Source organism: Zonotrichia albicollis, chromosome 2 (genome assembly GCF_047830755.1).
Source record: "Zonotrichia albicollis isolate bZonAlb1 chromosome 2, bZonAlb1.hap1, whole genome shotgun sequence".
NCBI lineage: Eukaryota > Metazoa > Chordata > Aves > Passeriformes > Passerellidae > Zonotrichia > Zonotrichia albicollis.
The window spans coordinates 22,233,447-22,246,124 of record NC_133820.1 but is presented as its reverse complement, the minus strand read 5'-3'; the positions used below and the strand labels follow the sequence as shown (position 1 = coordinate 22,246,124).

The 12,678-nt window shown below is 37.8% G+C and overlaps 1 protein-coding gene across 15 annotated transcripts in view; it reads right to left on the bottom strand.

Moving 5' to 3' along the window:
- Positions 1-12,678, bottom strand: part of DMD (dystrophin) — a 1,146,493-nt gene that overhangs the window by 493,412 nt on the left and 640,403 nt on the right. The window lies entirely within an intron of this gene.

Sequence of the window (12,678 nt, the reverse complement as noted above, 5' to 3'; positions counted from 1 at the left end):
CAGCCTGTTGCAAAGCAAATAGGTAATTTTGAAGGTTTAAACTAATCTGTTTTACTTCATGCTGGAAAAGGAGAGGAGTGCTATGGCTGGAGCTGATCCCAGCTGAGAGGCTGCACAAATCAAAGGGTTCAGTGCCTGTCACCTTCACATGCACAATGCCTGCCCTGGGCAAGGAGGAATCTCAGCAAGGCACAGCCTCCATTTAGGGCTTATGAAAAAAGAAGCACATAAATAGGTTTGTTGTGGGGTTCTCTCTTTTCTCTGAACAACAGCATAAGGAAAAGATTTCTGAAAAGGAGATGGACAGTTGCTATTCCACATATGGATTCTGTGAAGGTCAAATTCCCACTGCAAAAGGTGATTTTCCTTCCCACTGCTTGATGGATTTGAGAAATTAATAATATTAATTAAATTAATATAGTTATAAATTTAAATTTGCATTTAGCTGTTATATGGAAGAGCCTAAGGGGTAGAGATTTACCCCACTTCAAATGCTAGCACTAAGTTATATTCTATGATTGCTGCTGCCTATGGAGTGCATTCTTACTGTATGGAGTAAGGCGTGAAGTTTTTCCAAGAGGAAAATGAAGAATCAGCAGTGTCCACAATGGGATTCAGGAAGGTATTTTTATATTGGAGTTCACTGCCTGAGAGGGTGCAGCATCCACACAGATCTAAAGTGATATACATTTGTACATGTCATAAGTTATTAGCAAGATAAGTGGTGTAGAGTCCCTCCTGGGGGACAGCAAGGAAAAAGGTATTCTCTCAGGCTTTTCCTCCTGCAGGCAGAATATCAGCTGCCTTCAGGAAAGACATAGGGTTTTTTGTTTGTTTCTCATTTGGAAAAAGAGTATCAGCACAGTTAAAATCTCCTCTTGAGGGAGAGCTCAGCTGTAAAGTTTCCAGTGTCACAGAGTCTCAAAAGCTCTAGGTGCTATAAATAAGTGTAGTGCAATCTATCTGCTGGTTGTTTAAATTGCAGTTAAAATCTCAAATAATCTTACAAATGGCTCTACTGAGATGCCAATAAACTTCAAGATCCATATGATCTCTTAAAATAGTTAGAGGTAGCATCTTAAATCGCTTTACACTTCCCTACAGTTGTCTTCTCAGACTACGTCTTTCTTCAAACATTAGTTCTACTTTGAAGAGACAAAACTGCATGTTGGGGTTTTTTTTCCAATAATTTATTAAATTAATTTTATCAGGATATCTTTTCCTCAAACTAGAAAATAACAAATTTTTACCTAAATTACTTCTCTTAATCTCACCAGTCAGAAAGGAATCTCTCTCTGCCCTCTAAACAATTTTTTGCATAACCTTAGGAAAACTCACTAGCTAGAATAATCCTTTTCTCAAATCTTGTTGTGAAGTATTTCCTTGTACTTTGGGGGCTTTATTCCACTTGTTGCTCCTGTTGTACTTTTCTTTCCAGATTTCCATTTGTACATTTATCAACTCTGCTTGATTTCCTGCATTTCCCTCTTTTCCCATAGATCAGTATTTCCTATGTGTTGTACTCCTGTGTATGTTTTGGGCACATAATCTGATCAACACCAGGATTTTAGGTGGTTTATCTTTCCCTATGCCATAGGCACCCTGCTGATCTGTTCCAAACTTCTCAAAAATGCCCAACTTAATATTAAACACTATCAAAACCCTTAACTTCATTGGTGTCTATACTCTATAAGTATATGATATAAAATAAATGTATATAAACAGCCTTATCTTGTATGAGGACGCATGTAACAGATGGCAGCAGAGTTTGCTGCTGTAAAACTTACTGGGCATGTACTATGTACTACACTGCTTTAAATGCAAGACAAGCTGGGCAGTGTGGAAGAGATCCTCCTGCAGGGTGCTGGCTGCAGAACTGTGCTTTCACTGTGCAGGAAAAATGCAGACTGCCTCATTCTCCAGAGGACCTGAACTGAAACTTCAGGGCACAGAGCAGGGCAAATAGACACAGCCAACACTGAAGGCAACCTGCAGAGAGCAAACTGCAAGCCTTTGAGTGGACTTGGGTTGTGCTATCTGCAGTGAGCAGATTTCTTTTCAGCCCAAAGACAAGAGAGGGAAAGAAAGCTTCCTAAGAACCCTGAGGAATATTTTAGAGTTCGTTCAACTAAGAAGACACAGAAAGTCATGAGACCCATAGGGAAGGGTGCAGGAAAGGACCAACCCACAACCACACGGTAACCAAAGAGATTTTCTTTCACGTACTTTTGTTTCATCTGTCTCAGTAGATCTGACTTTTCCATCTCTTAAAAGTCACCTGATTCTAGCTTATTAATTTGTGCTCTAATACATTTAACTTTAAAGACTGGGAATTGTTTGATGCCTTTTGTTGCACTCACTACAAAGGGAAAGGTGGGGGTAGTTCCACTGCAAGGCTCTGGGCAACTCACAGGATCCATCTCAGGGGTGAAAAGATGAGACTAGGAGATGTTGATACTGGATGCATTTTTGATGCACCACAGCTAAGAGGTTCAGCCCTCCAGCTGGAGAAAAACAAAACAAAACAAAACAATCAGTAAAAAGAAAAGCTAATTCCATCCCTTGTAAATTGGAGCATAAATACTGCAGTAGCCTGAATAAAAACGACTTGAGAGACCGAGTAACAGTAACGGCACAACAGTTTTATTCAAGCTATTAAACAGAGGGGGTTTTTTTGTTCAGTCATTTACTTGCAACTTTTAGATGGGTGCCACAAGCAATTTAGGCAGAGTCATCCAAAAAATAGTGAAACATAACTTCTAGGTGAGAAATGCATAAGCAAAGTACTGCAAAATGTGTGGTGGTATATTTATGCAAGACTGATGTTAGCTGCACAGCTGCTGACTTTCTTTAAGTTGATGGACAGAGTAGGACTTCAGAAATGCCATATTCTTTATTCCTTAACACTCATGTGACTTAACAGTTGTGAAGTAACAACTGCTTGGCTTTAGCATTTTACCAAAACACTCATCTATCTCTCCTTTCTGTCTTTGACTAAAGATACATTTTGATATTACCTCTTTCCAGGAACACCTTCCCCATACACAAAGATAACTTTCCCAGTCTTCAAAGGCAGATATTTATCTGCCCCTATATTCTGTGTTGTCTCCTTCCTTTATCCCCTCTGAGACAATGGACATCCATAAACAGGGTTTTCATCTTCTTGTTTTGGAGCATGTATTTCTTTCCTTTCTGCCTCCATTGTACACCACTAAACACAAACTAAAATCTTTATTTCATTGACATCTAATTTCCATCCTTTCTTGTCTTACACCCCACTAACAATTCAGGACTCTAACCTACTTCTCACTGCACCAAGCTGTTCTTCCTTCCCCTTTTTTTCAGATACATCATCCTGGAAAATGGAAGCAAAAAGCAGGCATGCAAGCATCTCTGAGGGATGAATAATGCACACTTGCATTCAATTATAGCCTTCATTCCACACTTTGCACACAGACATGTAAACCTTACGAATCACTTTCTAAATTTTCTGGAGTTACAAAATTTTATTCAGCTTATTGAAATAATCTAGATGGGGATCCCTGTGGCCCAGCCCTTTAAATATCTGATTGCCTCTCCACAGCTTCCTCATTCTCTTTGCCTGGCTACAGCCCAGTATTACAGGAAAATGCTGTATAATGGGCGATAGACGTTTCAAATAAAAACATGCAAATCATGCACAATTTGTCTAAATATGCTTATGCAGGCCAGATGCAATCTGCAGCTGCAGCACAATCCTGTTTATATTCTTGACGGGTAGAGTTTACAGTCAAAAAGTTCAGCATTATTCTCAAAATGTAACACAGGCCTCACTATGTCCTCATCAACAATCCCTTCACAGCCTACATAGCTCTCTTGTGTAGAAGTAGTAAACAATTTTAAATGAAATACAAATGTTCCGTTTCGCAGATCAGCGTGCTCCAAGTCAATATGAAACTAAGCATGCTTTATTTAGCAGTTATTTACACATACAGCTCCAAGAACAATAAAATGGTCTCCTGAAGGCAAGGGGCTAAGGAAGCTGCTCCTGTCTGCCTGGTATTTTCCACATTACATGATCAGGAGCTATGGAGTTCCTTTGAGAGGAGTGCTACCTCTCTTGGAATGACCAGGATGGCACAAGACAGATCAGAAAAGAGACATTTTGCCCTAGTGATCTATTGAATATCTGTTTAGCTTCACAGCGCTAAGACTCTGTCTTTCCAAGATGAAATATGGGATCCCTTCCATCTAAGTCATCCTCAGGGTCGGCACTCTCAGAAGATCAATCCTTGATTCATCACCAGCCAACTACCTGGAAGGCAGAACATTATGCAGCCCTCCACATCTTTTCCTCCACTGTGATGCCACTCTGACCTCAGCCTCCTAGAGTTTCAGACAGCTCTTTTAAGGTTCTTTCTTGTCACAGATTTTCCATATGCCCTATAGTAAATCTTGCATTTCCCTCTAGTCCCACTCTGCCATCCTCAGGCTTCCTTAAAGCTGACTTTGCTGTGCTCTGATTCTTTAATTATGTGCATTTTCAAGATGTAATACCCTTTGCTTCTTGAGTCACATCATTCATTCCTCCTGTCCATATACATATTTAGGTTCAACTGAAGTCACAAGAACATTTAGCATGCTTGCATGGGAAAAATCACATTTCATTTCAATCACAGAATCATGATTTACTAAGGCAGCATTATAAACCCCAATCAAATAAAAATTATTGTGTCTAGGGTTTCTTAATTATTAATTTTCATGCCATGTGTAAGAAAATAAATCAGGAAGCTAAAATTTTTAATGCTGTTGAAGAGAAACATCTCTGCAAATAGTGGTTGAGTACACTGACATGATCAATAGCTTTAAGTAATTGTGATGTTCAGTGGAACAAACATTACACTGAGCATAAGATCAAGAAACAAGGGATTTGATTCCTCCCTTGGTCTAAATATGAGAAGAAAATCTAGACTTCATTTTGCTGACTGGGGCATTTATTTTTTTCCCCTTTTACAACAACAAATGGAACAAAACAAAGCACATAACACTTAAGTACAGTTTCCTATCTTTGAAGATGCTTACAACACAAAAATCAAAGTAATTGATTAATCAATCAAGTAATGAGATTCGCATTTTCCTGAATGCTAGAAGTCATTAGAAAAATATAAAAAATAAAAATAAATAAGAAATAAAATCATTAGATGCTTAGAAAACTTTGAAATATATATATATATATTTGTATTTTCAAACTACACATTCATAAAGCATATGAACAAGATTGGTAGATATGCTTCATTTGAAGCCTGTAATGAAAAGCCTCATTAAAATCTTAAAGACTCTTCTGCTTAGAGATCAGAAACTATCATCTAGAAATGAATTCATATTAAAGAAATATATCATTTTGTGTCTCTAAAAAGATTACTTACAGTGTCATGTGTACCATCTGTAGCAGCCTATTTCCACATTACAGCAAGGAACAGGAGAGTAAACTGAACATCCTCTTTCCAAAAGGAAAAACTGAAATGGCCAGTAGGTCATCCTTTGCATACTGGAAGCATATTTAACTGCATTTCTAAACTGGTCAAACCATTAAGACAAAATGTGTGTTGGGATGAATAAACTTTCACTTCTGTCATTCAGCCACTATTAAAGCCTTTATGTCCTATGAGAAATACAGAACACACAGGGAGCAGGAGGCAAGGGAAAACCTAAGGCAGCACTGCATGGAATGTGGCAATAATAAAGGGGTTAGGCAGTATAGACATGAGGACAAATTCTAGTATGCTCTTTTTACTAAAAATGGGTCGTTGCAAAGAAATTGCTGATGTTAGGGTTTCTTGTCATGAATAATAAGAGCATCTCTGCCAGAATGTGCAAGTCATGAAATAGACTAGAAAATCTTATGAATGACGGTAGCATTTGAAGCTCACTGTAATGTTACTAGATATGCCCTCTAACTGATGCTATATTTAGTATCAGTTAAACTTCCTTGGCATCAAACCCACTGGTTCTCATGAAACTAGAAAGCAGAGGTGTTTTAAGTTCAGCAGAGCATGCTACAGCTGACATTCAGTGGCTGTGCTGTTTCCCTGTAAGGTTCTAGGGGGAACAAATAATCTCAAAATATGGTCAAGAGTCTGTATGACCAATTTTTCCATGAATCTCACATTTTAAAACATTTGGTATACATAAGAAAAAAAAAGTGGAATAAAGTACTCTAATTTATAATTACTTAAATTTACAAAAACCCCACACATTCACAGATTTTAGAAATATAGTGATAAGGACTACATTCATTATCAACATATAGTTTAAGAAGTGGAGGAGGGAGAAACTGCTAAGGTTTCACTAATGTCAAAGCTGTAAGTAAATTAAACATATAAAAGTTGTATCTATAAACATCATTTGGCATAAGGATGTCTGATAAATCTCATTGACTTTACATTTCCCTAACTCTTGTAAAACTTATATTCTTAACTTGTTCAAAAATTCTCCAACACCTTTTAATCTCCATAAAATAAACACAAAAGGGCAGACTACAATTTACCAGATAACATATTATAGAAGGAGACAACACAAGAGAAAGCATGTACCTGCTACTTCAGCTTTGCATCTGTCCTGTAACTCTGTCAAGAATAATGCCCCAGGCCAAGAGAAACCCCTCAGTGGATCTCACATCTGCTTCCTGTCTTTTCTTACCTTGCTGCTTTCATCATATTGCTAATATTGTGTTTTTGAAGAAAAATTGGTATTTAAATAAGCATCATTTTATATGAACAAATATATTAATTTTTATAGGTACTAACACATCACTCATCTTGGCTACTTCACTAATATTACAGAGAAGGTTTTTTAAAGTGTAATCTGTTCCTCTTACTGCTAAGGTGTGAAGAGTAGCCTCTTTCTGTTAAAAAAAAAAAAAAAAAAAAAAAAAAAAGCTGTCAAATGAAACAAAGTCTAAAAAGGATGAAATAAGGTAAAATTACTTTGCATATGGAATTTATGACATCGATTTTATCTTCTCTGTTCCACTGGAGAGAAAGTCCAGAGTATATGGTCTCCAAACAGTATATCTGTACTTCTGGAGGCAGTGTCAAGGACACTGAAAGTGCAAATTTAGATGTTTAAGAATTTCTAATGATATTTATGAATGGTTCAGCCTCTACAGATTTTTTTAATCTTCATTTCCAGAAGCAACAAAAATGCTAAGAGGTGATGGACAGAAAGGCATGAGGCTTTGAGATGGCAGTTCCTCCAGCCTGTATCCATGTTATAACTAAGGCAAGTGATGAGAAGGGACAGGGCAGGATGAGGAAAGGATCACAATATTTTCACTTCCTAAAGTGAATAAAGGAGAGCCGAAAAAGAGGGTTTTTTCCCTTTTGGTTCTATTCTGACTTGGGCATAGAAAATTAGCAGGGGTTTCCTGACAGCACTGATTGTCAGAGAGCTGGTGACAAGACAGCAGCTGTTTCTCTGAAATCGAAGTAGGTGCAGATGTTGGACGATCCAAAGATGCATCAGGCTGGTCATGGTCATCCACAAAGAGAGTCAGAACCCAGAAATTGCCCACTAACATCAAGGCTGTTGGTACAAAGCACTGTTACAAACCACTGAAAAACCTTTATTGATTGCTTTACAGTCCATACTGGGATGTGTATTATGGTGGTTACTTTGCTACCATTAGTCAGAGCAAGGTCAGCACATTTACTACTTTATAAGCACAACTTTTATCACAACACAGGTAGCAAAAGGCCTTGGCCTCTTAGCTTAATGATTTTGTCAAGAAGGAAGAAAAATCCTTGTGGTTAATGCTGCACCATAAGCTTCAAAGGTTGGTAAGACGACAAAGAAGAAACACGAAGCAAATAAGTAATGAAATCAAACCAAAGGCTTAAAAAAAAACATACCCAAAAACCCCCAAAAGAAATGCCATACATATATAGCAGAATTTCAATAAGTTATTCAAAACAGAAGCAAAATCTACGAGAAAAGAAGCAGATGTATGTGATATTACCAATTAAAATCTTCTTCTGGCATCCAAAATCATACTATCTATATTCCTTTCTACCCTTGTGCAGGAAAAATGCATTTGAAAATAATTATGTATCGACAATAATGCACACTAACATTTCAACATAGCTGAAAAGTCTGATGACTACCACATGCCTCTGCACAACCAGAGTCCAGATCTCAGATTTTACCCAGAAATATTCAAGGCTGCCATTTGGTTGTACAGACAGGCTAATCCTGCACATGCATGCTGCCACTGCCATGTAAAATTCAGGCTGCATGAAGTGCCAAAAATGGGGGTTTAACCCATAAGTTTTCCACGAATATGCCTAACACAAAGTGATAGAATTGGGTGTCTTGCAAGAAGCAATTATGGATCCCATTTTTCTCTTAAAAACAGGGCCCTCCCTTATTGTGTTATAGCCTAGAGATTAAGTTACATTCAACCAAAAAGTAAGAGACTGAGCTTGAGCTCCTTCTTTTGCTAGAGGCAATGCAAATTTGCATTACTGGCTACACAGAAGTTAGACTAAAAAAAACATTACTTTGCAAAAGGCATGGTCATTTATTAAACCACTCCAACTTGATCAAATTCGCCCCATACTCAATGTCCATCAATGAAATTGCACCAGCCTGCTAACCAGTGCACTTAACATAATGTGAAGGTGTTTTACTGCTTTCTGCACAATATAATTTCTCATTCTGCCCTGACATGGAGCTTTGAGTAAATAGTCAGCATTTTGGAAGATGAGGCTGGAAAACTAGAATTAATGAAAAAATATCAGGAAGACTCTATTCACCCATAAATAATTTCAGCTAATTTTACAGTTGTTATGCTGTCCATAAGTCCAAAAATGTTAAAGTGTATATTCATCTGTTCTACCAAACTTTTTTTTTAAATGGGTAAAGAGAAGAAAACAAAAAGAAATAAAACAAATCAATAAAATGTATCCAAGACAGAATATAGTTTCAGTAAAACATCATTAATCTTCCTTAAATGCATGCTGGATGTAGCAGCAATGTCTTAGCTGTTTTCTGATGAACAAATACTAAGAAGACACTGAGCCAGTCACCACCAGTGGCCAAAACCAAAAGCAGAGAAGAAATAAGGATAACATCAAGCAGGAAAAGAATGAGATGAACATATCAGCAACCTCTGGTAACAACACAGACTGGGGATGGGCAGATTGAGAGCAGCCCTGGCCAGGAAGGTCTGGGTGTGGTGGGTGAGATGGGACATGAGCCAGAAATGGGCACCGGCAGCCCAGAATTCCACAGGGAAGGGGAAAGGGGAAAGGGAATGTCCCTGCAAATCATTAGAACTGATGAACCTGAAAAAAGTTGTGCCTAAATGTGTCTTTAGTCTTGCCACAGGTTGTTGTTACCAGGGAGAAGTAATCAAATATTTACCAAGCTAAAAAGAATTTTAAAACCCTACCAAAATGAGGTAGACAAAGAGACTGTTGGCATGAAAAAGACATATTCCTTGAATAATCAATACAACAATGAAAAAAAAAAAGTTTCTATGCAAGAAACAAAAGTGTAATGATAAAGACATACCTCTGGTGGGTTGCCTCTGACTGGATGCCAGGTGCCCACCACAGTCACTCTATCTCTTACCTCCTCAGCCAGGAAGGTGAGACACATTTAAGTTACTTGGGCTGAGATAAGGATATGGAGAGATCACTCACCAATTAACTGTCATGGGCAATACAAACAAACATTGGGGAAATTAGCTTAATTAATTACCATGGGCAGCAGGGGCACAGCTGGCTCACCGTGGTCTCCACCACGGGTTGCAGGGGAATCTCTGCTCTGATGCCTGGAGAACCTCCTCCCCTTCCTTCCTCACTCACTGATCTTGGCGTCTGTAGAGTTGTTCTTCTCACATTCTCACCTTCCTCTGCCAGCTGCTGTTGCACAGAATTTTTTCCCCCTACTTCTTAAATACATTATCCCAGAGGTGCAACCACTGTCCCTGATGGGCTTGGCCTTGGCCAGTGGTGGGTCCATTTTGGAGCCAGCTGACATTGGCTCAGTTGTACATGGGGCAAGCTTCTGGTAGCTTCTCATGGGAGTCACTCCTGTACCCCTGTGCTACCAAAACCTTGCCATGCAAAGCCAGTACAATATCTTTATCAAAAATTATGCTATTTAATATAAAAACTTTAGGCTAAACCATGTCACTGTTACTGTGCCCAAATGCTGTCAAGAAGATGCACTGAGACACTGTCTGACAGGGTGATCTGAACCCATTCCCCAAATCCCACAAACCATTAAAGAAGCTGCCCATGATCCACACCAGGTAATATATTTCCTATCTAACTCACAGCTCCCTGGAAGGGAACATCCTGAGACGTAATTATTTCATGTTTGTCCAGTGCTGTGAGACGAGGGGGTGAGGGCAGTGGGCTCTGGGCTGCTGCTGGCTCTGGGCTGATGCTGGACAGCTCCCTCAGGGCAGGGGAGGCTCATCCCACCAACATGAGAGCCCAGGAACAGCACCAGCCTCTGCCATTTCACCCTTTGTATGCATTCTACTCTGAATAATGCAGAGGCACACTACTGTTTGGTTTTTTTCTTATTTGAGGAAAATAAAAATCCAAACACTTTGTCTCTACCCACTTTTGTAGGAGAGGAGGGAAGCACTGGATCTCAGCAATCCATGCAGGCTGGTAATGTGAATGAAGTGCACTATCTACAGGCAACATCTGTACCTTCTTTCAGGTGTATTTTTTTATAACAACTACCATTTTCACGTGCAAGCAAGGTATGACCTCTTCTCAATCCCTGTTATTTGAGATTTTCTGAGCTCATTGTAAGAAAGGAAAAGAAAAAAAAAAACTGAATAATTTTGTAATCAAAAAAGACCTTAATGTTGAACTTCTAAGAGAGTCTAAAATTACTGACAGTTGTGACTGAAGGAAATAGACAGTTTAGTGCTTTTCAAACAAATTGATGTGTAGTCCTGAAACAGTCCTATATGTCAAATGGCAGGTTGGAGACAGGGAGTTGACTGTAAAATCAACATCTCAGTGCAGTTCCAATAAATGCTAACAATAATATTTTCCAAAGGTGCACACACATATATGCATGTTCATAGAGAAATTATATATAGACATTTTGAAGATGCCATTGCATGCCTCAAATATCTATTAAAAATAACATCTGATGAAAATTACCTTTAATGCTCTGTAATTAAATACAATACCTAAATGCTTATGTATAGACATCCACAAGGAAATAGACAGAGATACAAATGGAATTTACTAATCTTTCTGTTTGTATAAAGACTGACAATTATATCAGAGTATTTAAAAGGAAGTCAGAGAATAAAACTGCAGTATTCAATCACCATGCTATTTAACCTGCCAGTATATAGATAAAGGAAAAAAAAAACCAATGCAGAGTATTGTAGATGTTCCTCTAGCATCCTTTTTCCTAACTCTAAACTCTAGCCTTCCTAGTTTGTTTACTAAAATGTTATGTTTAGGATTTAAATTTATCTTAGCAACTCCTCAGTTTTGTCTCCACTTAAAAAGGCTATTTTTACATGTTTTCATGCTCAGGAATACTTGTCTTTATTTATTCACACATACTTGAGACTAAATAATCTATGACATAACTGTTTGTTTTCTGAACTTTTATGAGGAAGAAGACAAATATCCATCATGAAGAATGCAAAGCACTTCCTCACAAGACCAAAGCAACAGTGCATGAAATTGAACTCAAAAAGAGCCTCCATTCTGTGTGACTTCTTGGCTGACACAATTCAGATATTTATAGCTTTACGAATATGCCACTGGAAGAGAACTTGAAGCTTTTTCTAGCTAGGAAGGATTAATGAACATGTGCACCTGGTAATTACAGCACTCCATCTTTCTCAAAGCCCTCACATTGCCTCAATGGCAGAAACTGTAATGAAAAACCATTGAAAATATCAATCTGCAATTCCATAAGTCATTTAATTATTAAAATATATAATCTCTTTTCATACTTTCTATGAACTATGCTAACAGTGGTATGCAAAAAATCATACTTTTTGCTTCATGTTATTACCTGGAACACCTAATTTAAAATGAAAAATTCATCTGATATCAGCTTGGGATTTAACTTACTCTAACCTCAGACTGGAAAATGCATGGTAATAACTGTCAAATATTTCTGCAAGAAAGAGCAGAAAAAAAACCCCAACAGCCTGGGGTAATGCATGCAATTTTAAGACAAAAATTACACACTAAATTTCAAAAGAAGGTTATTTGAAAAGAAATATTTAAAGATTGGGGAAAACAAGCATTCTGTACTTTTTTCCTAAAGAAGGTTCTCAGAGTTATTTTCAGGTGGAAACTTTTTAAGCAGTAATGCATGCTGCCACAAACATTTGTCTAACATACATACCACTAGAAATCTACAGTAGCTGGGGTACTGTTTGTTTGCTAAAACACTTCCTGAATAAACTTGAAAAACACTATGCACTTCATGTTCCATTTTCAGATTAAACAATACTGAAAAAAACTTGGAAAATATTACGAAACAAAAGCCACTTTATCATCAAAGTACTAAACCCCCAAATAGCCTATGAGCATCAATATTCAAATTTACTCATGTTATTCTGATATTTGATATAACATTAACCTGAAACAGCCAGATACATGAAGGGATGAAGCAGACCACGCAAAAGTAAAA